At 41.0% G+C, this 25,676-nt stretch overlaps 1 protein-coding gene across 1 annotated transcript in view; it reads left to right on the top strand.

Annotated features, from left to right (window-relative positions):
- Positions 1 to 4,156: 4,156 nt before the first annotated feature.
- The window catches only part of wscd2 (WSC domain containing 2), a 41,358-nt gene continuing 19,838 nt past the window's right edge, over positions 4,157 to 25,676 (top strand). The window contains exon 1 of the mRNA XM_031755434.2: positions 4,157 to 4,661. The gene's annotated coding sequence lies outside the window, so the exon portion shown is untranslated. The remainder of the gene's footprint in view (positions 4,662 to 25,676) is intronic.

The raw sequence follows: 25,676 nt of genomic DNA on the forward strand, positions 1-25,676 counted from the left end.
TTTGATGGGTGCTCCTTTGTATTTCAGGTCAAGCCTCCATTCTTTCATTTTCTCCTGGGCAAAGGCATATTTTGTATTGCCATGGTGTGAGTTCAGTATAGAAGATCTGTTTTCACCCATCTGCCTGCATTTGGATTGCTAGTCTATTCTTTATATTATTTACGCTTCCACACCCTCTCAAACTTAAATCTGTCCTTGTCACTCTGGCCCAGTCATTTCCTTCTCTACCTTCATCAGCCTCTGTCGCATGTGCTTTAAATCTCAGTGCTTTTTCTATCATTCTGCTTTTCAGAGTCTCATTAGTGCAACCCTCCTCCTACCCATCTCCCTTCACCCTGGTCAGTTAGAGTTGAGTTACTCATCCAAGTCACCACCTGCTTCACCTCTGCCTCCATCAGTGTCTAGACTCCGATGGGGGAGGGGTCCTATTCTTCTTCCTAACACTGTTGGGCTCCGCTCTGATGTGTAGCTTTATTGGAGTCCAGGTTATTCCTGAAACTCTATTTCAATCAATCATGTTCTGTTTCTATGTATTAGTACTCCTTATTGAACTTACTCCTGTCAATTCAACAATTTTTTTAAGCTGATTTCTTTAGGATTACACCCAAATTTTCCTTGTGCCCTTCACAGGTCATTATTCTATCCAAAAACACAAGTTCATCTGCACAAGTCTAGTCTTTAGTCCTGTGTCTTTGCATAAGCACACCCTTAGTTCAGCCTGATCGGAATTCTTTTATGACCCTGTAGCACTTTTTTTTCCTTTTCTTTTTTCCCAACAAAAATTTAATCCTCTTGATGTATTCCGCTGATCCTGTTTAAAGTAGAACTGAGTCCAATCTGCTTCCGGTCTATCTACGTCTGCTTATACCTCTTCTATTCATTGTCAGTTCTCCACCTTTGAACTTTCTCACAAAAGGCCCAAGTGTATTACACACTCAGTTTTAAATTCATACTAAATTAGTAGCTGTCCATCCTTGCATTTTTTTTAAAAATACTGAACATTGAACTTTTGGTTACAAAATATGAACTCTGGCTTTTATATAAAGCCAGGGATTGCTTTGGAAAAATGTTGATGAGCTGATTATCAGATAGGGTGTGAGATTTTGTTACGAGGTGAATAACCAATATAAAATGGAAATAACAATCTTACAGTTTCCTCAGTACTTCGTACTTCTGCCTGCACACTTCAGATGATGTCAGCTGCTTTCAAAGTTGATGAGCTGCACTTTCAGTGTTGACTGTTCATTGAGTGTGATGGAGGCAAATCTGTCATTCCCAGCTGTATTGTTGTTTCTAATCTCTTGTGACAATTAAGTGGATCTTAGTGCTTCAAAACACGCCTTAAAAACAGTCACAGTGGCTCTCTGACAAAAGTGTTATTGAAAGCTGTGGGTGATGAGGCACACGCTGACATCATTTTGACATCAGTATGAGTTTTTTTTCAGTTGCATGTGATGTTGGCAACTTACCTAAAGCTAATCTCTTCCATTCTTTTAGCAGCAATGTAAGGGTCTTCTTAAAGCGTATCTTCAGTATATCATACGAAGCTTTGTAAACAGTCCAAAATGTTACACTGACTATTTTAGGTGGGACACAGTTGAACACAAAGAGGTTGAATGAGGGCCCATGCATTAAAATGATCTGTCAAAGAATGGTCTTTCTTGAGATATGTGGGATGTTTTTTTTTTTTATCGGAATATTTCAGTGAATCATGGAGGGATCAAAAAAAGTTTCACAGCGGCTGAGCTTTTTGTTGGGCTGTGTGCTATCTGGTCCATTTGTCAGATGGCGACATGAAAGAGAGCCATCAGAAGACGGTTACAATCGGAAAATTCTGTCTCCTCTTTCAGTTCCCCGCCAACGTATCCCCATGAGAGAGCGTTGATTTACACAATGAACCCATTATCATCTATTTACTTCAGTTTTCTGAAATCTGAGGGGGATATAAACCAGCGGTTGTCATACACACACAGACTCACAAAGCAGTGACTGCTGGCTCATGATGTATGAGGGCTGTTGGCTGGCCTGGAGTCTTATCTCTTGCACCACGTGATTTATACCCAACTCCTGACCTCCAATGCATGTCTGTATATCCTTGAAAATAATAATAATAATAAAAAAGAAGAAATTCTTTGAATCAATCAAGCCACCAATCCTGAAATAGCAGAGTCCGGGTTTGTTTGGCCACTGTCCCATCCTGTCTGCCTGATTCATCGTGAGTAATACCACCACTGCATACTTGTCCATTGCTGAGTCACCATGAAGAAGAGTGTAATTGCAGGTGACAGGGCTACAGAAAACAACCTACCACTGAATTGATGCTGCTGAAATATGCAGAGTCATCTCTGTTGTGTCAGCACACCATCCCTTAAGGACAGACTAGCGTTAAAATTGCAGTAACTGAGTGGTTCTCCCAAACAGCAGGTGTTGGAGCTACACAGGGACTACACAGACTTTAACTAACCTCACAGGTGAGACAAACCCACAATAGTCATTCATTTACACTTAATCCCTCAGTTAGACACTCATCTTTATTTCAGAAACAGGTGGACTGGAGACTTCAAAAATCCCTGTATATCTTCTATATTATACCCCATGTGGTCTCTGCATGTGGATGTCTATTTGTGTTCATACCCCTAAGGATCTGTGTAATGCACTTGCTTTAAGCCATTGATTTAACAGCAGCGACTGTCAGGGACAGAACAATAAAAGTGATTGAAGAGTGCAGTTTACACACAAAGAGATTTGTGGTTAAGCAGAATGGATGATCACCCCGATCGGACTTGAAATCCTACGTGGAGCAGGAACAGCTGAACATCTGGATGTGTGTTTGTGAAGGCCGATGCAGAAAGGATTAAAATCAGCATGGAAAGCAGGCAGACAACCCCCCGCCCACACACGCACACAAACACACCACCACTGTTACTGATGTTATTACCAGCTATGTCTGTTTTTATTATTATTTTTCATGCTTCCAGTCGCTCTGATGAGCAGTTATATACACTGCGCTGAATTTATGTTATTTTCTATTCTATTAGAGTTTCAAAAAAACACACAAACAAGAAAACAAAAGTTTTGAGCACTCATGTCAGAACTTAACTTCCCCTCTGAAGTTAAAGGCTTCTGGTTGTGTGAGTTTTTGAGGTTTTCCTGTATGAACTTTAAAGGTTTGACCACACATTTTCAGTAAATGTTGGGTGGGTTGGGTGAATTGAAAACAAGACAAAAACTTCAGTTTTTTCCTCTAGAAGTAACCGATTGTGAAGTTTTGACGTGTGCTTAGGACTATGATCCTGTTGTAAAAGCTGTCTCGTTTTCATATTCAGCTTATCATTATTATTTTTTTCACATAGTGTGACTTTTGGTTCTACATTTTTCTGGCATTAGTTGAATCCATTTTTTATCCCATGCTGCTGGCTCCAAAACATGACCAACTTTCCTTGTGCTTAGCAGTTGACGCTGTGCTCTTTTCATTAAAACCTACATCCTACTCACAGCCAAAATTCAGTTTTATCTTCATCAGTTAACAGGATTTTTTTCCCTAAAACGCATAAGACTTTTTTTAGCCTGGATGACTCCTCCATAAAGGTCTTATTGTGCAGACGTGGCTGCACAGTTGCCCTACATGCCACCCTGATTCCTTGGTGTTCATACCTCAACATAACCTCAAAGGTTCATGCTATTTCTTGAGCTGAGGAAACATCTACCTGAAATCTTTTGTGTTTTGTGAGCATTTTGAGCGCCTAACAAACTGCTCAGGCTGCTAGGCAACATGTTGGAAGTTTATCAAGCTTTGGAAAGTGTTTGCTTTCCAAAACTTTGCTTTTCCAAATTATGAAAATGTGCAAAGCAAAACAAAACGAGGCCTTAAAACTGCCTTTTGGAGATCAGCTGAATCCTAAATAAGGATACCCAAACTTTTGGATGCCCGATCCATCGCAGAATATAACCCACGGAGACCGCTTGCATGTGCAAACACTGCACCTGATCCTGAATGAAAATCGCATTTTTTATCAGCTTATCCGCAGGGGAGCGTATCGTCGCCGCGCCGAGTGTCACCTGTGTGGCCCGGAAAGCTTGAGCGTCGGGAGGAGCGCGGGGACTGCTGCGCCTCTGTGTGCTCTGCTGTGTCTCTTTAAGTACAGCAGGCAGTGCTGTTGGTCCGCGTGGGAGCGCAGGGCACACGGTGCGGCGGCACTGCCTCTTCGCCGCGTCAAACAGCCCTCTTCTAATCGGACGGGCGACAGAAACGACAAGTCGACCCACCGCATGCGTTCGCTGTTTGACCCGAACAGATGACTGGAGCCACCGGGGCGAAGAGGGGACTGTTTCAGAGGGGCTCGTCCATTGGTGAGGCCATTAACATTACTCCCTCCTTCTCCTCCGACTGAGAGCTGGAAGCGTGTAGCGGTTCATCTGCACTACAGCAGATTATTGAGCAGCACAGAGAGACTGTACGGGCTAATGGGATTGACAAACTAACATTAGCGCTACCGGGCTTTTCTGAGAGTATGGTGCTCTTCATTTTTGGCCGAGTTATCGTGGATATGAATCATGTCTGAGCCCGAGGGGTGACCATCCATCCTGAGCTGAGTTGCGTCCTGTGAACTGCAACAACACCAAAGCTTGTGTTGAGAGCCTTATTCTGACTCACGTTCAAGGTAAGCCCGAAGACTACTCACACACACACACACACACACACACACACACACACACACACACACACACACACACATGTGTGTGTGTGTGTGTGTGTGTGTGTGTGTGTGTATGTTTTTTTTGGTCCTTTTCACTGCAGCAGCTCGGAATATGTCCTGCAAAAGCAGCGCTTGCTTGCTTGCTTCGTGTTGGTGTTGCAGAAGTCCTGATGTTCTCGCAGTGCAGCTGCTCTGGAATAGTGATTCAGACCAAAACCACAGCTCAGAAATGTTTTTGCAGAATTTAACTGTCACTTGTTGAAAAGACAGACCATATGATTTTCTTATACTGAACCGCCGGTACTAAAAATATCCATTTGAACTAGATTTTCGAAGCTATTCTGCTCTTAACATAGTTGCAGACTAACCCAGTGCGGAAGTGCATGTTTTATATTTTTAATGCAACGTCTTCTGCTGTCTCCTCAGCGCGCACTGGTCGCTAAAAATGCGTCAGTCTAACCAGGTGCGCGTCTGGTGGCGACAGTCAGAACCCCTTCAGCATTTGTGTGAAGATCCTGGCGTTTCATTAAAGCCCACCTGCTATTTTTTTGAAGAGCTGCAAACTGAGACTCTGAAAAGAGGCCTGTATTCATAGCCGTGTATTTATTTGGTTTGCCAAACCGATTTTAGTATTTTCAAGGATGTTTGTCTCTGTACCTGAGGTTATGGGGTTCTTTTAAAGTGTTTCTCTCAAGTGTTTTGCAGTGTACTGAATATTTTTTAGGTTTAGCTCGGTTTGAAAACATTTCCACTGTCTTTTATAAAGTGTACAGGTGAGATTCTGCATCAAGAAACCATAAAATAATACAGTGTAAATGTGTAATTTATATTTAATCATTCATCCTCAGCATTACCAGAAAATTATGCACATTGAGCGACCTCCACTAACCCTCCTTGTTTCTGATGACCTTGTTGTTCACTGTATTGAGAAACTGCTCATTGTGGAGTGTGGAGGTGGGAGAAGAAGAAGAGCGTGGTGGCTGTTAAGATGGATCACAATGCTCAAAAATCAATTGATGAATGGGACTAATTGGTCATGCTGGTGTTTCAGCACTTGTCATGGCAGTAAATAAAAAGCGTAGAGCCTGACAGACCGCTTGTTATGGCACTCAGTTCATAGCTCCTGAATCTAGTCCAAGCTGAATTGATCAATACTGTGGACATCACTGTAAAATATTACCTAACCTTTTCGATTTCACTTTATTTGAGCGGAAACCACTGGAAATCTGCGTTTCTGCTGCATTTGAATATTGTTGTGGTTTCATTTGTGCCAGGCAGAAACCTGCTGATGCTCGTTTAAAAATAAAATCGCATAGATTTTATTGTTGCTAACATTAGCTGTGCTCTCCCACGAGCTCAGTCCTCCCTCAGGCAGAAGTGAACAGACGTCAGGGAAACATGCTGATGGCTGAAATTCATATTTGTACAGCAGTCAAATATTCTGCTGCCGATGCAGTGAATCATCAGGGTCAAAGTCACCGCATTTTGTATCTCCACGATCCCCTTGGTGACCATGAAGATGAAATCCTGAAAAAAAAATGTTTTCTTTTAAACTTGATGTGGAATATGAATGATCTTCACACACAGGATTAGCTGTGAGAAACCTGAATGTGCTTACATATGAAGTCCTAAGTGTAGCGACTGGGTGGCCGGCGGCAGAGGGAGAAGGCTTTGAATTCCTCCAGCGCTTATTTCTTCACCCTCTTGGCGACCTGTCGGGGACATGCCATGGATCGCATCCAGTGGCCGCAAGCTTTGCAGATCGCCAGAGGAGCCGAGGGGAATCACAGTTTGCGTGCTTGTGCTAGCCATTACAGTGAAGTGAGGGTGGTGCAGCACCACTAGACTGGATGGAGCGCTCCTTTCTGATATATTACCGTCAAGAAAGGATGTCAAGATCCTCATTAGAGCGTCTACAAAAATAGCTTAGCATTAAATACTTGGCTGGTTTCCAACTGTTTATAGTGTCTGACGTTCAAACACACAGTAGTAGTTTCACAGTGAGTGGCATGGATGTGAATACCAAACACAACTAGCGCTGTCCCTTCATGTGTTATGTTTGTCAGTAACTGATTTTTTTTAGTTTCCTTGAAGGAAGAGTTGAGTTTAAAAAGAGGATAATCATTAAAACTGTGTTACGGCTGCACAGGCCGAAGGAGTGGGTCACCCTCGCTGTGTGCACATTTCAGCCAGATTTTCAGCTTATACCAGGATTATTCACAACGGCAGACTTCCTCTGTGAGACGTAGCCAGATAATGACAGCCTAGACAGGTGGTGAGGAAATACTGCGAGGCAGACATCAGACAAAGCTGGGAAACCCCGAAATACTAATCTGTAAGTCAAGTGTGGGGGATTTTGTCCAAAGATATTAAATTTGCAGATGCACTTATCAGGCTCAAATAAACTGAAGAAGAAGAAGAAGACAAGCAACCTCGATGTTAAAAGGAAACATCTAGACGATGTAGTCTACCACCTTAAAGTCGATCTGTTTTGTCTGTGTTCTGATGATCAGGTGAAAAAACCTTTCACAGTGCTGACAGTTTGCAGTGAGTGAATATAATGTAAAAACCAATTATATTTTTGAACTCAGAGACCTGCTGTTCAGGCTTTTCTCTCAGACAGACACAGGCACCCTACTGAGGACATGTTTAATCCAACCGAGGCTAATATGAGGCCTCTGTTTGTATCTGTCTGAGTCACAGTGCAAGGTTATGTGCTTGCATGTCGTCGATCTCCTTACATCCTGGCAGACCGAGTGTGTTTTTAACCAGAGACAAGGACATTCAGTAGGCAATTATTGCATACTTTTTATATCTGAATCGGGTGCGCAGTGCATAATTATTCTGGCACAGCTAAATATCAGTTGCTCTTTCAGTGTCATATAAACCTTTTTTTGGTTTCTGGAACACGAACCATATTTCTTTTTTTTTTTGCATGTTACTCTTAAGTTATTGTTGAAAATTAAAGTTCGAAGTTCAAATGCGACTGCCAACCTCTCGCGCAATCCAAAAGCAACACCTGCCGTCAAAGAGTGCATTCACCCGTGCAATCAGGTCCTTTAGTTTCCTAACACAGGGTGTATTTTCTCAGCAGATAATTGTAATTAAACAGTTTTTTGTTGGCTACATAGATTGGTACTCACCAAGTGTGGAAAGCACGCTCTTCTCTTCTAAAGCTTTGTCCTTGAACTGGAACTATCAAAACATTTACTGTTGTGTCAGGGTCTCGAGCTCCTTGTTTGTTCTCTGTGCCATCAGGCTGCCTCGCTGCTGTCTGATTGCTAACATCTAGTCAGACGGCGTGATGTTGTAGGTGTTTGAGAGAGAGGGTAAATAGAGTGTAAATTGGGTAAAATGGAAACAGATAAGGAGCAGACGATAAGGAGAAAAAGGTGACTTTAAAAGACACATTTTCTGTGGTCTACAGCTGACCTTGAGACTCTGCCTGTCGGCGGGATTAGCACATCACTACTGTAATTGTTCACCTTGAGTAGCAGACCTCCTTGTTCTTTCTTCAACTCGATCCCTGCTTCACAAAAAGCCTTTTGTTGGTGTTAAACTGCTGGGCTCTGTGTTTTATACCTGCTGCCCCAACAGAAGTCCAATCTGGCAACAGGAGAGGCTTTAAATGGGGGAAAAAATGTAGTTTACTAACTCCGCTTTTAGGAACCGGAGGCCAAGATTGCCTGACCGCATGCCTGTGTGCAAGTCTCTGGGTAATGTTCTTGACCTTAAACAAAAAGCTGCCTTTTATAGTCCTAAATCAGTTTTTCACATAAAGGTTATTTATAGTCCGATTAAGGAAACTGAGTAATGTGGGAGTTGAGATAACAAGACGTAATTTGTTTACAGTGTCGTTAAAGATATTGGCTACAAAGTATAATTTAATGACAGCAAAACACTGGGATTCTTTGATTAGCTTTATTAGGTCAATAAAGAAGATGTTCCTTCCATGTTCCAGCCCTGTGGTGCTCTCTCAGCATCGGGAACATAACTCCAAGCAGTGTTAGTCAATCTGTAGAAACACATCTATCCACTTCAAGACTGCACCGTAAAGAATTAGACAAGCATTTGCTTTAAAGAGGATGTCAGAAGATTTTGATAAACCCTGTCCCAACAATACTGCAGCACAGAAGCAGGAGCCCCGGTGATAAAGAATCTGAAGGAGTGGAGCCCCCTCCGGGTCTGTCAACTCGTGCAGTCAATGTCAGCGCTGGCTTCAGATCTCCTTTCAGCATGCTGCTCCCTAATTGGGCTGTCACACTTGCTAGAGAAATTTGTCAGGTTGCTGTAAAATGAACTACTTGGGCAAATCAAAATGTGCATCATTTTGTTCCTCCCCAAACCACCCATCTGCCCGTGAAATAACAGGATACTCGGGTTTTTAAACGGATAAACTACTTTCACTCATTTCCTGTTGGGAATGTGTCATTAAAGGGTAAATACTTGCACTTTTTTTTACCACAGTTGTTTGCTCACTAATTGCATCTCCTGGGATTTCATCTGAAAGATGTGCATCGGTAACCAAGCTGCGCCTATTTATACACGGCACGCCTAAAGTAGGGGCTTATTATTCTTACACTCAGCCTTACATGTTGTTCCATTAATTTCCAGCAGCAAGCAGGATAAGCGGCTAAGTCTATCCCCTTATCAGCTACTTTTCTGAATCTGGCAGTGAGCAGAGCGCGCACACATGAACTCCTCCTCTGTGCTAATGTTCTCCATCTGTCAGTAATGCTGCTCAGGTTGGATGAGATGTTGGGAGCTATCACACGCAGTGACTGCACCACGCCTGGTCAAGCACGAGCCCATCGCCACGCCGTGTCAACCCTCATCACCTCCCCTCTCTCGGTGATGGTGCAGATGTTTCCCAGGTCGCTCGGGGGTGGTAGGATGACTCAGCTCGAGTTTTCACTCGGTGCCTCACTGACTCCCAGTTCAGCCCCTCTCCTCAGTCAACTGGCAACTTAAACGCGATCTGGCTGCACTTAGACTCAGCTCAAAACACATTATTTTCAGTGTAAGGCTCTCGACTCTAGTGGTTCCCGGCCTCTTGAAGAAATTACTTTATGCAGTTATTCTGTGTTATTTTGTTAAGAAAACACTTGCCCTCGCGAATCCACATAAAACATCCTGGAATTGTTCAAGAAGCTCTCCTTTTGTACTGTGCCACTTCAGCTATTTATCCACAACTTTCAGCTGTTTATTTAGACTTCTCTGCTTGCATGCTAAGTAGTTTGCAGCATATGGGAATTCTGTTGTGTCATCTGCACAATTTCTACTTAAATATGCTACAGATAAGGCTCAAATCAGTTCCTGCAGTCTCTTGTTTATTTGTTTTTGACCTAACACAGTATGAGTGCATTATCACGTCTATTCTTTTAGAGATATCATCTCCACAACATTTCCCACATGCAGAGCAGTAAATGCAGAAATCATGAGAAGTAACCCAGCCTGGAAATGACTGCTCGAATGTTCAGCACTCTCCTGGATTAACTACAGGGCCTCTTAGAGGGGCTAATCGCTCTCTGTTTATTCCAGACCTTAAAGAATTCATAATCCAAAGTACTCCACGATAAATCTTCGACTCTGTGGGGTTTTTTTGGTTTGGTTTGTTTTTTGCTGTGTTTACAGCTTAGTCCGCAGACTTCAGTGGGTCTATTTCTTCTAATGCACAGTCCCTTAGGGAGGTGGAGATAAAAACCAAAGCTCTTTGCGCCACAAGAAAAAGAAGGAAGGAAGTAAATGTGTATTTGGGGCCCAGGTGACCGGAGCATTTAAATAAATGCAACTGCGTGTTTGAAATGTGAGGATTTCCTTGGGAAAATTACTGAGCACCTCACTGTCGTCACGCAGTTACTTCATAGATTTCCGTTTCTGTATCTCACATACTCAGTTGTAAACACAGGCAGCTCTCTTCTTTCTTCCTGTGCTTTAGAGATGTTGTTCCATGTTGCATCAGAGCAACAGTGAAGCACTACTCTATGTGCACATCATATTTTATTCATACAGGCTGCAGCACTGAGGCACGCTCCTTCCTGCGAGCCCAAAGCAAGCAGCTGTCAGAAATCCCCAGATACTGTACCCATTCCTACGTCTACCGTAGCATAAGCCAGTGGGAAAAACAAGAATCTCTAAGATATACTGGTCAGAGTGAAATTCTTGAGACGGTGGGAGAAGATGGGTCTGACGAGCCCCTACCAACCTCATTTTAAATGAACCTGCTTCTGTTTCAACCCTCGAAGCAGAAGGGCTGTGTGCATGGGAGATACCAGCCTCTATCTTTTTTATTAGCCTCAAACAACACTTACATAACAATGCAATAGGATACCACTGCCCTGAAATGCTCTGTCACTTTCAATAATACACAGTGCATCTTGTTATCAGAACAATACAACCCTGCACCACTGCGTCAGCATTTCTCAGACTTCCAAAGGTGCCATAGAAGCGTCCTTTCATTTTATCCTCCGTCCAGTATTTTCATGCATAACTTGCTTACTTTGAATCTATTTATTTAAAACACATACATCTTTTATTCATTATATTTTGGTTTTTTTTATATCTTTTTTTCATATTTTTGTTTGTGGGATATGTGAAGATTCATAATTACAGTATCCACAGGAAGTGGTCTTCTTTTTATTTCCCAGGCCACTCCTTTCTGGCCAAACAGTGTTTGGCATTTTGTCAGTATGCAGCAAAAACAAGATATCTGCAGATTTAAGGCAGATGGATTCTTTTTCAGCTTTACTTATTTTGGTTTCCATTGTGTTCGTTCCTGTTTCTATTATTTAGAAACCTGGAGACCTGATTTTGACTTGGTTTGGTTTAAATTTTGCACTTTGTACTTATTTGTTTTCTTCATGGTTTTCTAAAGACAAACCCCGTTATTGCATTGCATATCTTCGTTGGGTTAATGCTGAAGTAAGATGTGAAAACTCAAAGTGGGACAAAGCATCAACAACACTTTTTCTTGCCAAAAATCAGTTTTGCAAGCATGCAAAACAAATTCCTGCATAATTTATTTTTGGTTTCTTGGAGTTATTTTCCGTGGCTTAGTTACCCAGATATGCGCTGTAGAAGAATCACCGTATTTTGATTATCATGGGCAGATTATTGTGAAAGCATCGTTTTGTGACTTACATTAACATTCCTAGCTGAAGCAAAGATTTATAATTGGAAATATAAAAATATGAGTGGTGGGGAGACAGCAGACTCTTAAATCCCTGCTGCCAATTTAGCAAAATGAATAAACCTCAACTCCTGTGAACCTGACCTAAACCTAAACCTTCACACAATTACCAAGTTGTCACCTTAAAATTTAAATAATTTATGTTATGGTAATTTTGTTGCACATCACAATACTGTGACACAACACTGCATTACCACACACAGACACGCACACACATAATGTAACCTTTCTCTTTCTCTTCCTTTTCTTCAAGGATTTGATTTTCAAACTTTAGTGCCCAGGATGTTGCAAACAGCACAGTCACAGGAGAATATTAGAAAACAAAGCAGAATTTAGAGAAGGCAGATAGTCCTTGTCCTAAATTCTGTTCGATATTCTGCCAAATTACATTAAAGAAAAATAAACTAATGAAAAGTTCTTAAGTAAAGGAAGTGCATATCTTAACATACTCCTACACAAAACCCACTTAGTTCCCCCCCAGTCTTAAAATACATGTGAATTTGACAAGCACATTATTGCAGTGCTTATTATCAGTGTTCAGTCATGGGAATATTGAACTGACGGGACCAACAGCGAAGACATCAGAACATCAGCAACTTATCAACAACACCATCATTTGAATAAAAATAGAACGTAAAAGCAGCGAGGCCTCTAACAATCTTCATATCTAATTGGAAAAGATATGTTGACAGTAGGCCTCTGGTGCTGCTCGACCTTTTGCGCGCAGATTTGCACGATGCTGATGAGGCGCACGGTTCACTACACATTTTGCGAGGCGTGCTCACAGAGCATCCTATTATATGTACGCTCTTCATGTTCCTCAGATGAATGCATCCAGACCACTGCACCCAGCTCACTGCCCTGCGTAATTGTTCACACCGAACAGCTCATCAAAAACTGCTAAACAGCTTGTGTACAGCAGCGCTCCACCACAGACGAGCAGACTGTTGTCATGCTATCCTTTCATTATCTTTTTTGTAAAGTAAAATAAAGTCAGTCGGTACGAGGCTGCTGTGATGTTCAGTGCAGATAAGTTGCTGTTTTGACACTCCACCAGTATGGGTGTCAGTTACTTGAGATTCTGCTGTGGGTTGTTTGTGTAGGTGGTAAACGCAATATAGACTTCTGCAATACTAGCAGCAAGAGAACATTTCTCCACTGAAGTGAGAAAATAATTTTCAGTCATGATTCAAAACATATGCTTTGGCTGTATAAACCCCTGCTCTGCTGGGGCTGCGGTCTGTGCAAACACTGTAAATTGAAAACATTGATGGGTTTTTTCGTGGTTTATTTCCACATATATAACTACTCAACTGTCACTGCAATCTCATAAGGAACTTAGCTCAAGATGTTTGCTGTTTAACTTTGTCGAATTGCAAAACGGATCATTTCATCCGGTTTCTGGGAAAACGTATGCTTTTATGTAGTGGACTCCAGCTGAGTGTTTACAAAGGATTTTAAGGTACGTTTTGCATTTATTTGCTTCTACTCCGATATATATTTCCCAGAAAATGTCACACTTTTTACTTTACTAACTGGCACCTATTTAGGTTCAGATTTCATAGATAAAGTATATTATTAACAAATGCAATATAATGTATTTCTGCAGAGACTGCAGATTAGCTTCTACATTAATCAGATGGAAGGGTGAAATGTAGCGTACGCTCTAAATAACAATGCAATAATATGACATTCATCGTATATATTTTGTGTAATGATACTTGGAAAAATTGGAATGAGGGACGTTTCACATGCATTGAAATGTTAGGCAACAAACATGCCTGTGTAGTTATTGCTCCCGCTGAAGAAAATGAGAATTTTTCTTAATCTAAAAAGGACATAAAATGACAGAATGAAGTGGAAAAATACCACATACGAGTCTTTTACAGAATCCTGTTGTTTGTTGAGCTTCATGCTGAGACAGCAGCTTGCAGTTTCAAGATTTTATATCTGCCGAAGTCATCCCAGCATGTGGTGCAATGGACAGGATCACCTTTTACAGTCCATACAGCTTGCTGAGTAACCTTTTTAATCATGTTGGGAGTGTTCCAGACATATGTAACACTCAAAGGTCAAAGTCTTAATTTATTTAAAAAAAAATCTAATCAATACATTTGAAATGATTTCTTTAGGTGACAGCAGTTTCAGCTGCGTAGGGTTTAGACCACAAGAACCAGAAAAGACTTCAGAATACAGGAAGTGAGATTTTGTTAATACCTATGGCGTAAAAACAAAAGTGTCTTCAGAGCATTTGAAGCCCACGTTAATGATTATTTCCTGTCTGCTCTATTGTTCATTGTATTTCCGTAACAATAACAGCAGTGTTCCTTTCATTTTTCCTTTGCTGTGGGAGGTGAGAGTGAAGAGCAGCAGAACAACAGTGCTGGAGGATCCAGCTCTTTGCTTAAAGACACTTCAGCAGAGTGGCTGCTCGTTGACACGGGAGCTTGAATGCGTGTCATACAGTGGAGGGTCTGTCTCCCCTCGTGCTGCACCACCAAGCACTCGACTGTTTTTCTGTTCTTACCCTGCCTGGCGGTCCAGAAGGAGCTGTGTGATACACAAGGACAGTTGTGTCAACATCTTCCTCAGGGAATAAGTTAAGCCTGAGTCTCCATGAGTACGAGAGGATGCAGTTCTGATCGTTACAAACGAAAGATGCTTCCTTTAGGTGTTTTTAGCACGAAAAGCGGTCAAACCTCTGATCTGCAGTAGTGATGCAGTAGTGCATATTTGCACTTTAGGATGTAAAGGGATAATTCAGCTTTTTTTTTCTCATCTGTCAAATCTCATTTTTTTGTGGTCACTCGTGGGCAATAACATGTAAAAACATCTCCTGGCTAACTAAAGCTGGCACAGAAAACACGATGGCGAGCATCTGCTTAGACGCACACCAGCTTAGATAACCACAAGCTTGCGTTGGCAGTTGTTTTATTCTGTCCGCTTGGTGAATGCAAATCCAATAGTCACTGTTCTTCCAGCTCCGTTTTTGGTAGTTCATTTATATGCTATAACTAATTGCTGCCAAACACATGTGGGACGGAGGATCCAGAGCTCTCATCTCTTCTGAAATCCTGCATTTTATACACCCTCCGCTCATTCTGACCTCTCCCGATAACTTCTGTAGAGGTCTTTTTTTGCGAGATGCAACTAAACTGCTAAGCCGATTCTAAGTAAGTCCCCTTTGTTGTTTCTACATTAAGTGGTCTTTAAATCAGAAATGAGCTCTAGCACTGCCGTTTCACTCAGCAAGAGGGAATAGCAGAAAACCGAATTGTGTTTGATCAACTGTCTTGGCAAAGACGATGGATTATGTGCATCATGGACGAGTGCAGTGCTAACACTAACACAACATTTTATTTTGATAACTTGTAAATGAATCTGTGTTAATTGCTGTACTCTGTGGGTGTCAGAGCCAAAGCTTTCAAATAAGTAATAGTAACGAAGGCCTCTAGACCTTTCATGTCAGAACTCACTTCACTCTGTGGACCACATAAACCCCACTTTGATCTTAAGTGGGCTGAACCAGCAAAACCCCCATTTCTGTCAGTGTGTCAGATGCTTAACTACATATTTAATCCCATTTAATATAAGACAAAGAAGTGCATTTTCAACAGTACATCTCAGTTTTTCTACACAATAAAAATGGTTATGTAGTAAATGCAGCACAAATAAATAAATGTGTAAAATTACAGAAAAAGTTCTGGCAGCTCATTGCCCAGTAAATCTCATTTTTCCCCCTCTGTGGACCCACTTTATTTCTATAATTTCTATGGTAGATAGTGAAAATAACAGGAACTTTCATGTTTTTTAATTGTAATTGTTTAGCAGGAAATGATGCCCTCCATCACATTTTCCAAAGGTTACTGGTGGGCCGGATTGGGGTCTTTGCCAGGCTTATTCTGGTCCCCTGGCCTTGTTTTTCACATGCCTGTTTTAGATGAGTGATGCTAGTGTTGTTCTCTGGCACTAAACAGAGAATACAATTTAGCAGATTATTTATGCTCATTTCCCCTCAAAGTATAATTTTCCCAAACAAAAAAAATTAAAGCTTTGAGCAGAGATGACGTGGTCCTCACTCTTTTATCCATATCGATGACGCATTTCATGCTTTCAAGTCATAATTCTGGACTGAATCTTGATTAAGGACATCAACAGTATAACCTTATGACCTGGAATCTAACTGGCTGTTGCACAAAGTTGTTAATTATCCCTTCCTGTGCCCACTAGGCGGCATTATGGAGCGTCCAGTAATTACACTGTATATCTTGTTGCTGTATGTCATGTGTCAATCCCACAGTGAAAATCTAATGTGTAACAAATTTCATTCACGTAGGCCAGAGTATGTGCCGAGGGTACTAAGATCCATAAAATACTGAATCCTTATTTGTGATGCGTGTGCAAAACTCGTGAGTTTTCAACCATGTTTAGGCCCTCAAAAAAGTGATTTATTGTCATAAATAATAACAATAAATGCAGCAGATCCAATAAGTGGAGCAGAGCCTCAGCCCTGCTAATATGTTTCCCACAAACAATGATGAAGAGTACTCAAAAATCAAGCTCACAAATAGTAAACAGATTCCCATAAATATTAATATGTTTGATAATGAGTGATACCAAATACAGATCAGGCAAATGCATGTTCATGAGTGCTGCAGCACTGCACTTTTCTAAAACCTAAGCTCTTGCCTTGTTCTCCCTTAATACATAACTACATTTTCTGTAGCGAATGAGTAAAAGTCTTGTGCTTTTAGATTAATTGTTGATTGTTGAAACTTTCCACTTTTCCACATGACATTTCCCCTCCTTCCTCCAACACTCCTCCTCCTCCTCCTCTTCTTCCTCCTCACCAACTAAACATTTACTGAAAACCCTCTGCAATCCCCTCCTTAAGTGTATTCAAGCAGAGAGCGCTGAGATTCACAGCAGAGCTGAGCTTTGAGAATTCACTTTTAATTAAAGCAGAGATCCTGTGTGCTTAGTGAAGGTGCGAGAAGAGAAGTGGGGCAAAAAAAAACAAAAAACCAGGCTCTTTTCCTTTTTTAAGAAAAAGCTGCAGATACCCTGTAAGGTCCTGAATGAGGAGCTTTGTTAAGGTTGGATAGTGGAAGACATCATTTGATCTCCCATTGACAGCGCCTTCCCGCTGCAGAATAATTACTTCTTTTATGAAGCCATTAGAGAGAACCAATTCAAGTGATTGTTTCTCAAATGCCCGTCTATGTGGCCAACTGGGATCTGGGTGCTGCAGCTAGCGAGGGTGAGTCAGAAAGTCACACAGCAGGCATCTGGGATGTTTATCTCTGTTAGGAGCTTGCTGACACATTATTAATACCAGACCTGTCATTCGGTTGGCATCAAAAACATTTCCAGCAGTTCTCTCCCGAAATAGAGTCAAACAACTTACTTTTTCTTATTTCATTATTTTCTCCATTCTTTTAAATATACAGAAAATTTTGTGCTAATCCGGATTTTGGCTTTTTGCTCATTCCTAATTGAACTCTGCTGCTTCGTGTCCGCAGTCACAATAGAGCTCTTATTCTATCACTGCCACTTTGCTTTTTCACTGTATAAGTTGCTTATCACTCTGCTCTGGTGGAAATGTTCATGATCATCAGTGACTCTATTAAAACTCTGCAGCTTAATGCTACTGTGGGCTAGTCAAAGGAAAGGATTACATTATTTTTAGACCCTTTAATTTACCTCTTCTTTTTCTGAGTAAAAGTCACCACTGAGCTTAATGGACTGTTGAGTTTTATCAGGATTACAATGATGCCTTTTCCCTGCCATCCTGGGCTTAATTTTTAAGCTTTTGGTGGGGTTGTTCTTAAAATGTTTTCCTTTCATTGGTGCGTTCAGCTCTCTCCAATAACAAATGTAATGCTGTTCATAATTAACACTGGCCTTTTGGGGGAGGTTAACTAACCGGGCCAGGTACAACAGTCATTTCAAAACAACACGAATGAAAACAGTGACTGCTTGTTTCAACATCGGCAAAGAAAGAAATGCCACGTACATGTTGAAATATCATGCAGACGCTCTTTTCCTGAATCGAATAATTAACTTCTCAGTGTTGTTTTGGGGAAGATGAATGGTTGTTGTCGTAGTGTCTCTCTGTAAACTTATGCTGATAAACTAATAATTAAGCAATTAGATGATTCATAGTGATGCAGTGGTTGGGACTGAGTTTTCTCCAGGGCAGGATGTGAGTTGACAAAGGTCGTTATTTTACAGTTATTGTCACTGATGAGAAAAAAAGATGTGTGTGTGTGTTGTGTTTGTTAGCAGGCTTACTGTTTCCTTTCTTTTCTTCAGAGCTAAGATTAGTGCTCCAAATGCTCATGTGCTTGCAGTTGTGGGTTTAAGATGTAGTGAGTTATATTATGTACATTTAGGTGGCTAACTCTGATCCAAATCCACAATTTGGTTGGATTATGAATGGAAAAATGGTCAGGAGTTTCACTTTAAAAACTGCTGAAAATGTCACATTTTCACCAATTCTTTTAATACTAGTTAATACTAGTGCATCAAATTGTCCTGGGAATGTGCAGGACAATGTGCAGAAAATGCCTTTATACTTTTATATGTGTCGGAAAACCAACAATACCTGTTGAGTCAAAAAAATAAACGTAAGCTTTAATGTTTAAGTGCACCCAGTTTGAAGTTTCCTTAGAGATAAACAGCAGCATGGAGAGCACTCAGCGCTAGAATAAATATATTAACTCAAAATAAATTTATTTTACGCTTTCTGCAGCATTCATGTCCTGCCTTCCTTCAACACGGTTGCAGTCTGCTGTTATATTTTTTATAGTCTTCGTAGATTCTTTTCACCATTTAGTAGGCGGCACTCATTTTGTATGGAAGATGAGTCATATGAGGTGTGAAATGTCCCTTTTTAAGCGAGCACACAGAAACAGTTGATAACCACAGATGTGACACTGGTTATTGCCAACCGGATTTTTAGGTTTTTTTTTTAAAGCCAGCTAACCCGGAGAAAGCATGGCAGTGTTGAACTTCCGTCATAGTGTACCTCTCTGAATAAACAACATGCAGAAGCACAAACAAGAGAAAGCACAAACCTCCCCCAAGGCAGCTCTCTGTCTGGGCAATATTTACATTTAAAGGACTCGCATTGTATTTTACATGTGTTCATTTTTTAATTTGTTCTCATTGAACTCACTTTAAGAGGTTTGTAGTAGAGATGGCACGATACCACTTTTTTATGTCCGATACCGATACCGATATCATAAATTTGGATATCTGCCGTTACCGATATGAATCCAATATAGTGTGTTTTTTAATCAATAAAACTGTTTTTTTAATATCTTGCTGCATTTTGTATAAGTTCATACTCAAGTTTAAATAAACAACAACACTAAAGCTATCCTGTTATACCTGTATGTAAAAAATACACTGCACCCAAAATATTTCATAGTTCAGCAACACTGATCAATCTAATAAACTTAAACCTACTCCATCCTCCCTATTCTGGTATTTTAAAGAGTACTAAGCAGAAATATTAAGCAACCTAACTAATAGGGTTCTAAAACTCCCAGCAAAAAAAAAAATAGGGAACCCCCCACCCTCCACCTCATGATGCTTAATCGACGTAATCAACTTTAATTTGATGCAGTGTGAAAAAAAAAAATGCACAGAAATAAAAATTTTTTCAAGAATAATTAAATAGATTCAACATCTTTCTTCTACAGAATTGCAGACTGCACAGATGGTATCTTCCCAAAGGAAAAAGTACTATAGCTTACTAGGGTATATTAGACTTAACAGTTACTATATACAGTATCAATCAATCAATCAATCAATCTTTATTTATAAAGCACTTTTCATGCAAAAAATGTAGCACAAAGTGCTTTACATGGTTAAAAGCAGCCCACCCCACCCCACCCTCCCACTCACTCCCCACACTCTCATTAACATAAATGATCACACACACACACACACACACACACACACACACACACACGCACACTTAAAAAGTAAAATTGGGCTGGGTACGCATTAGCCAAGTGAGGAAACACTATCACAGGGAGTCGTCTGGAGCCGGTCACAGACCGCAGCCTCCAGGCTGGGCACACAGCAGGAGGGAGGCAAAGAAGCCCCCCAGCCAGGCTGAGAGGACCCACAGAGCCCCAGCAGCCACGGTCGTAATGGACTTCTATACATTTTACATCAGATTAAAACTTTGGGTGTAAGATTCAGATAATTATTTATTAAAAGCTAGACATTTTAAATGAGAATAAGAAAGAAAAGTATGTCTTTGTGCCCCCTTTTCCCTGTTAATGCCCTATCGGCCCCCCTGGCTAAACTTTGCTAGACCCGCCCCTGCACAGTTACCAGCCGTCAGCTACGTAGAAAAGGAACCTGGTGTAGGAAGTAATATTAAATAAATTCTAACAACAGCTTATGAAGGTTAAACGTGCTGCTGTTGTTCAGCCGCTGGTTTCCTCTTTCTGGTGCGAAGTGGGCCAAAAACAAAGAAGAGAGACGGACTCACCACAGAAAAGCCGATCAGCTGATCATTAAGCAGATTGAAGTAGCAGCAGGAGAGGTAGGGAGAGAGAAGAGGCACTCGCTCCATATATCTGTTGTTAAGCTTAACATGGGAACGCTTTACAAACATTCAGAGATGAACTTACACACTTGCTTTACTTCTCTCTGGGATAACTTCCTCGGAGATAAAATGCTGGTTTGGTAGGGAGGCTACAAATACGCACAGCCTTTATCACGTGATGCATACTGCTCTGACGTGCTACGGTTATGAGCCGAGTTACGCCATGTCGCAAGTTTTGTGATATTTAATGGATCGGATTACATTTTTTATTTCTCTCCACTATCCGATCCAGTAATTTACGTCAGTATCAGTATCTCTAGTTTGTAGTGCAGGATTTTGTTAATTTTTCCTGTTGAAACCATTTTTATGTACTTGAGATGCTGCGTATAATTATTTTTTGTTTATGTGGATATAGAGATGAGTGTAGCATTCATGTTGTTGTTTGGTAAAGTTTTTGGTCACGTTTATCTTCTTTTCCAAAGATATTATACTTATTCAGGAACTTTGTACATGTATTCATATATATTATACCAAAAGAAAGAAAGTAACGTGATATTTAGCATCCTCATGTATGATTCCCTACATGCCTGTGTGCTGTCAATACAAGCAGTGGCAGTAAGAAACAAAGGCTATCTAAAAAGCTCTGCAGAGCATTATCATCAGTTTGACGTTTTAAATCCTACATGGTGCTATTCCATATGTTGACAATATACACCACACTTGTAAAAAAAAAAGCCTTTTTGTAAATATTTGACAAATAAATCGTTGAGTTGACCTTCAACTTTGGTGGATGAAAGCCAAATATTTGTGGATTACTAATCTGCTATCATCATTTATTTACACACATGCTGATTACGTCAGCCTGAAATATGCTCTCAATAATAAAAATGGTGGTGCTGGTCCTCTTGTAAACTTTGTATCCTTCTCAAACTTGGCTAAAATATGCGTCGTGTCATCATTATTTCTGTCACGTAAACCTCTGCTGAACCTTACGGTCTGTGTTTACATTCATGCACTGATCTGCTGCACGTCATGGAACTTCTATAACTCAATTCAGAGCTTTTATCGCAATGTTTAAGTTACATGTTACAGCGTGTCCGCAGTTTGTTGCTCAAACCTAAAATGAAGCTAAACAGATAATTCTGAAAAAGTCTAAACACAAAATCTAACAGCTTACATTATTCGCTTTTAAGCAGGCCATCATCCCAAGTCAGTTTTAACACACTTTTAATCATCATATGTACTCAAATTCTGTCATACTTTTATCAGATAGTTCACATTTTTCAAAATATCCAGACATTCAGAGGTTCTAGACAGACGAACCAATAATAAACAGCGTGCATTAGAAGGCAGCGCTGATAGTGGAGCGTTATATTTAGAAACTTTATCACAGGATATGTTAAGTGATACTTTGAGGTGTCAGGAGCCTGCTGGATGTGATGGTTTCTAGTTATGTTGTTGGATTTGGGAGAAAGTTTAAAATTGAACCATTCGTAATAAAAGGTTTGTGAGCAGAGTGCATGTGATTTGTCGCCGTGCGGTGATTCTTGCATCTTTGCTGATGAATTTCCTTGTGAGTGGCCGCCACTAATGAAGTGTATTGGGCATTAAGCCAATCACTAATGTGAACACACAGTGAGATAAACACAGTTTTAATTAAAATGGCTTACAACAAGATGGGAAGCCAAAACTGTAGCACATACCACAGCAGCTTTTGCCAAACGCTAAAGGAAGAAAACTGCTTTGGCAGTGTAATCCTGTTGTTACTCGACACAGTCATGTTCACACTCCAGTTTTCAGGGGTCATGCGCTCCTAAGAGTTGCCATCTGTGCTGAGCGAGCCACTTGAATCTCATCGGCAGATCAGCAAAACTTTGGCGGTGGTTTATTTGAGCTTTCTCAGTTCTTACATGTGATGGATCTTTTTCTAGACTGCAGATGTCTTCCATAAAGTTTTCATTGAAAAGCCCCTAAAACCAACGCTGAAATAAACACATTTACACACTGTATGCTAAAGAGGAGCTCTCAATAACTCCTCTGCTTTGACATTTCATTCAGACCTGCAATAAGGCAACTTTGCAGCCGGATGAATGGAAGAATCTGCGTGTAAAAACAAACATGCTTAGTAATGTCACCGGGGGAGGAATGCGATCTTTAGTTTGATGTGATTTGACAGTCATAGCTAATGCGCACTGGCAGGCCAAACACACCAGGAGAGCGGAAGGACGGGCCCCAGGGTGAGGGGAGGGTCAGGGCTGCTGCCGCTATCATTGTTAACCCCTCTGCTGCTAACGGAAAGAAGACGTCCCACAGAACGGCTCTTTTACAGGATGGGACTCGAAGTTGTACAAACAGGGACAAAGAGGACATTAGGAGAAACCTCTAATTATTTCCCCTCCCAGTAATGCTGGCACCAGAGCTCCTGATAACCTCTTCTTCCTGCCACTGTTGATATTGCTAGTTTCCATCACAACAGTGTGTGTTTCCCTCGTGTGCAAACGCATTGTTAATGACTGTCCTCGCTTTTTATTTCCCCCCACTGCGGACCAAACGCGACCTCGCTTTACCAAACACTCGTTTTCCGGTATTTTTCCCATTTAAAAACTGTGGAAGGATATCATACCTGATTCCGTACAGCTGATTTGCACTTGGGATTTCACGTCCCGGTGAAAAGAACGAAAGCAAAGCAAATTGGCGACCTGGAGAGGATCTGCAGAGTCATGTAACATAACTGGATATTTTTTCTGCCTCTGTCATGACCAAATATAACACTTCTAAAAACCAAATCTACTAAAGATCCAATCTTGTTGGTTGTGAAAAAACTTTTCTCTTCCTGTCCTAAATCAAACCAGTTATGCAAAATCAAGTATTGCATAACCACACTAATAGAGCCTTTTTCCTGCTGGTATCATCTCTGTCGCAGCATGGTTGTTTTTACGAGTCCTTAACTGCATAAAGTATTCTAACGATGTGGAGAGGCGGTTGCTCGGCTTATGGTCAGTTTAGCATGTGGGCGGTGTTTTTTTTTATAGCTGTGAATGTGCATTTATTCAGTACATTTTACAACAATAAACTGTTTATGGACAATATTTGAATCTTTCATCAGGAACATAAAAATTGATGCTGAGCTGAGAGGATGAAAAGACTCTCGAACCTGATCTGTATGCTTCAGGTGATCAGCATCAACATTTAACAACCTGCAAACAAAGGCAGAGTAGAGCACAGATATTTTATGACTGATTTGTTCCCATCGCACCTTGTGTGAAGCCACCACTTGTCCATGCTAGTTGACAGTTGTCTGTTTCTTGACTGTAGAGTTGAAACGCTCATTCCTCTCCTTGGCCAACGAGTCACATAGGAAGAATATTTATGGATTGACTTGTGGCGGCGTTTGCCTGCAGCAAAAGCAAAGCTGGCCGTCCGCCTGCTTGCCCAAGATTAACTTTGACGTTTCCGTCCTGAAATCCTCTCTGATTAAATATTTGCTGGCTCATTTAATATGAATGTGAATTAATGGTCAGTCGGTGAGTTTGTGCCCACTCCACTGGAGTAATATCGGTGATTTGGCAAAAAAAAGACCTCCACAGCTCCTCCTGTCTCTTGTCTGTCTGCATTTCCTTTTTGTTTGTGTGTCTGTTTCATTTAATTCCGATCTGTTTTTTTCTCCCAGAAGAAAGGATGCGATAACTGAGCTGCAAAGTACGGTGGGATCATACTTGGGGTCAGGGAGGTTAGCCAGTGTTATTTGGTCAGTCAGACCTTCACTTTTGGCTGAAATATCTCAGCAAATATTTATAATCTGACTCATTTTGCAAAGGTTTTGCATCCAAATAGTGATCCTGTGACTTTGCCTGTGAAAAATCGGATATTTTACCATGAAAATCCACACAGACATATATTATATTAACATTAACTTGTACTGGAACTGGCAGAGTTAGAGGCACAGTAAAGTTTGTACCTGCCTGTTTTTTAAACATGGGACTCATGCAGCTGCAGCATGCATCCACACTTTTGTTACTGTCGCTGGAACCTGCAAATTAACCACAAGTAGGGCTCAGTTTCACTTTGGTAACTGGGGAGGGGGGACCATGAATTATTAACAGCAGTAATTATCCTTTGTGTGTGGTCCTGTCGTCTTCATGAGAGGGAGAGTGATTAGATGTCACGTGTGTCCGTTTGCTCTCATAAATCCATTTACTATACGATTCCGAGAGAACGCTGATTTTAAGCTGCAGCAGACGTAACAGCTCCACTCATAACCCCCGTGGCCTTCAGGCATCTTGATCTCAGGAAGGACCGATGCACATTATTAGACTTGTGTTTTTGTCCTCGGTGAGGTAGGGCTAGTAAGCATGATGTAATACGCAGTTTGATTTTCAACCGCATAACCCTGGCTTCGACATGATTCAGCGTCTCCTGGGCAAACAGTTCTCAGTTTGAAACAAACACCAGCTTGTTTAGCAGTCGCCGAGTCGTCCAGGAATATCTTTTCTCCATCGACCGGGAGCGAAACACTGACGCAGGAATGATAAATTATCGTGGCTACAATGTGGAGTTGGAGTGCAGGAGTCACTTTTCAACAGTGTTTATACAGCTGTTGGAGGAATTATCATACTGTGTAACTGCATTATTGTGGAAAAGAGGTTGTTTCGTGGGAATGAAAGGATGGCTGACATCTCAGACACGTTTAAAGGAAGAGTTTATTATCGTGCTTATTTTCTTAGGGGATGGAAAAATTAACAGGCAGAAGCAGGCGTTTTTGTTTGTGTACTGATCAAACTATAAAGATCTTAATTAAGTTACAGACAAAGGAAATTAATGCATTGCCCCACAATGTCAAACTGTTACTTAAATCTCTTGTGGATTTGTTTGTTCATACTCTGAAGTCTCAGCGACGAGGCACCATCAGAGATTTACTTCTAAGATGTTATTTTTCTGACATTTTGTGAAGCTCCATTGTTTGTTTTTGTGTCCTTGTGAAACTGACGTGAACATCTCAGAACGTCTCGTGTTTTTATCTGTGGAAGAGAGATCTGATCCTAAAAATGAACAAAATACAGAATAATCAAGATGCGGAGAAAGACATCGGTAATGGAAGCCATCCTTACACCCAGTCTTTAAACCGAGGCAAAGTTTTGAGAGACGTCAAACAGGATGTCTTTGTGTCAGGCTGAAGCACATGAATGTAATCTTTTTCTCCTTGAGGGTCCCAGAGTCTTCT

The sequence above is a fragment of the Oreochromis aureus genome, linkage group 12 (assembly GCF_013358895.1).
Source record: "Oreochromis aureus strain Israel breed Guangdong linkage group 12, ZZ_aureus, whole genome shotgun sequence".
Lineage (NCBI taxonomy): Eukaryota > Metazoa > Chordata > Actinopteri > Cichliformes > Cichlidae > Oreochromis > Oreochromis aureus.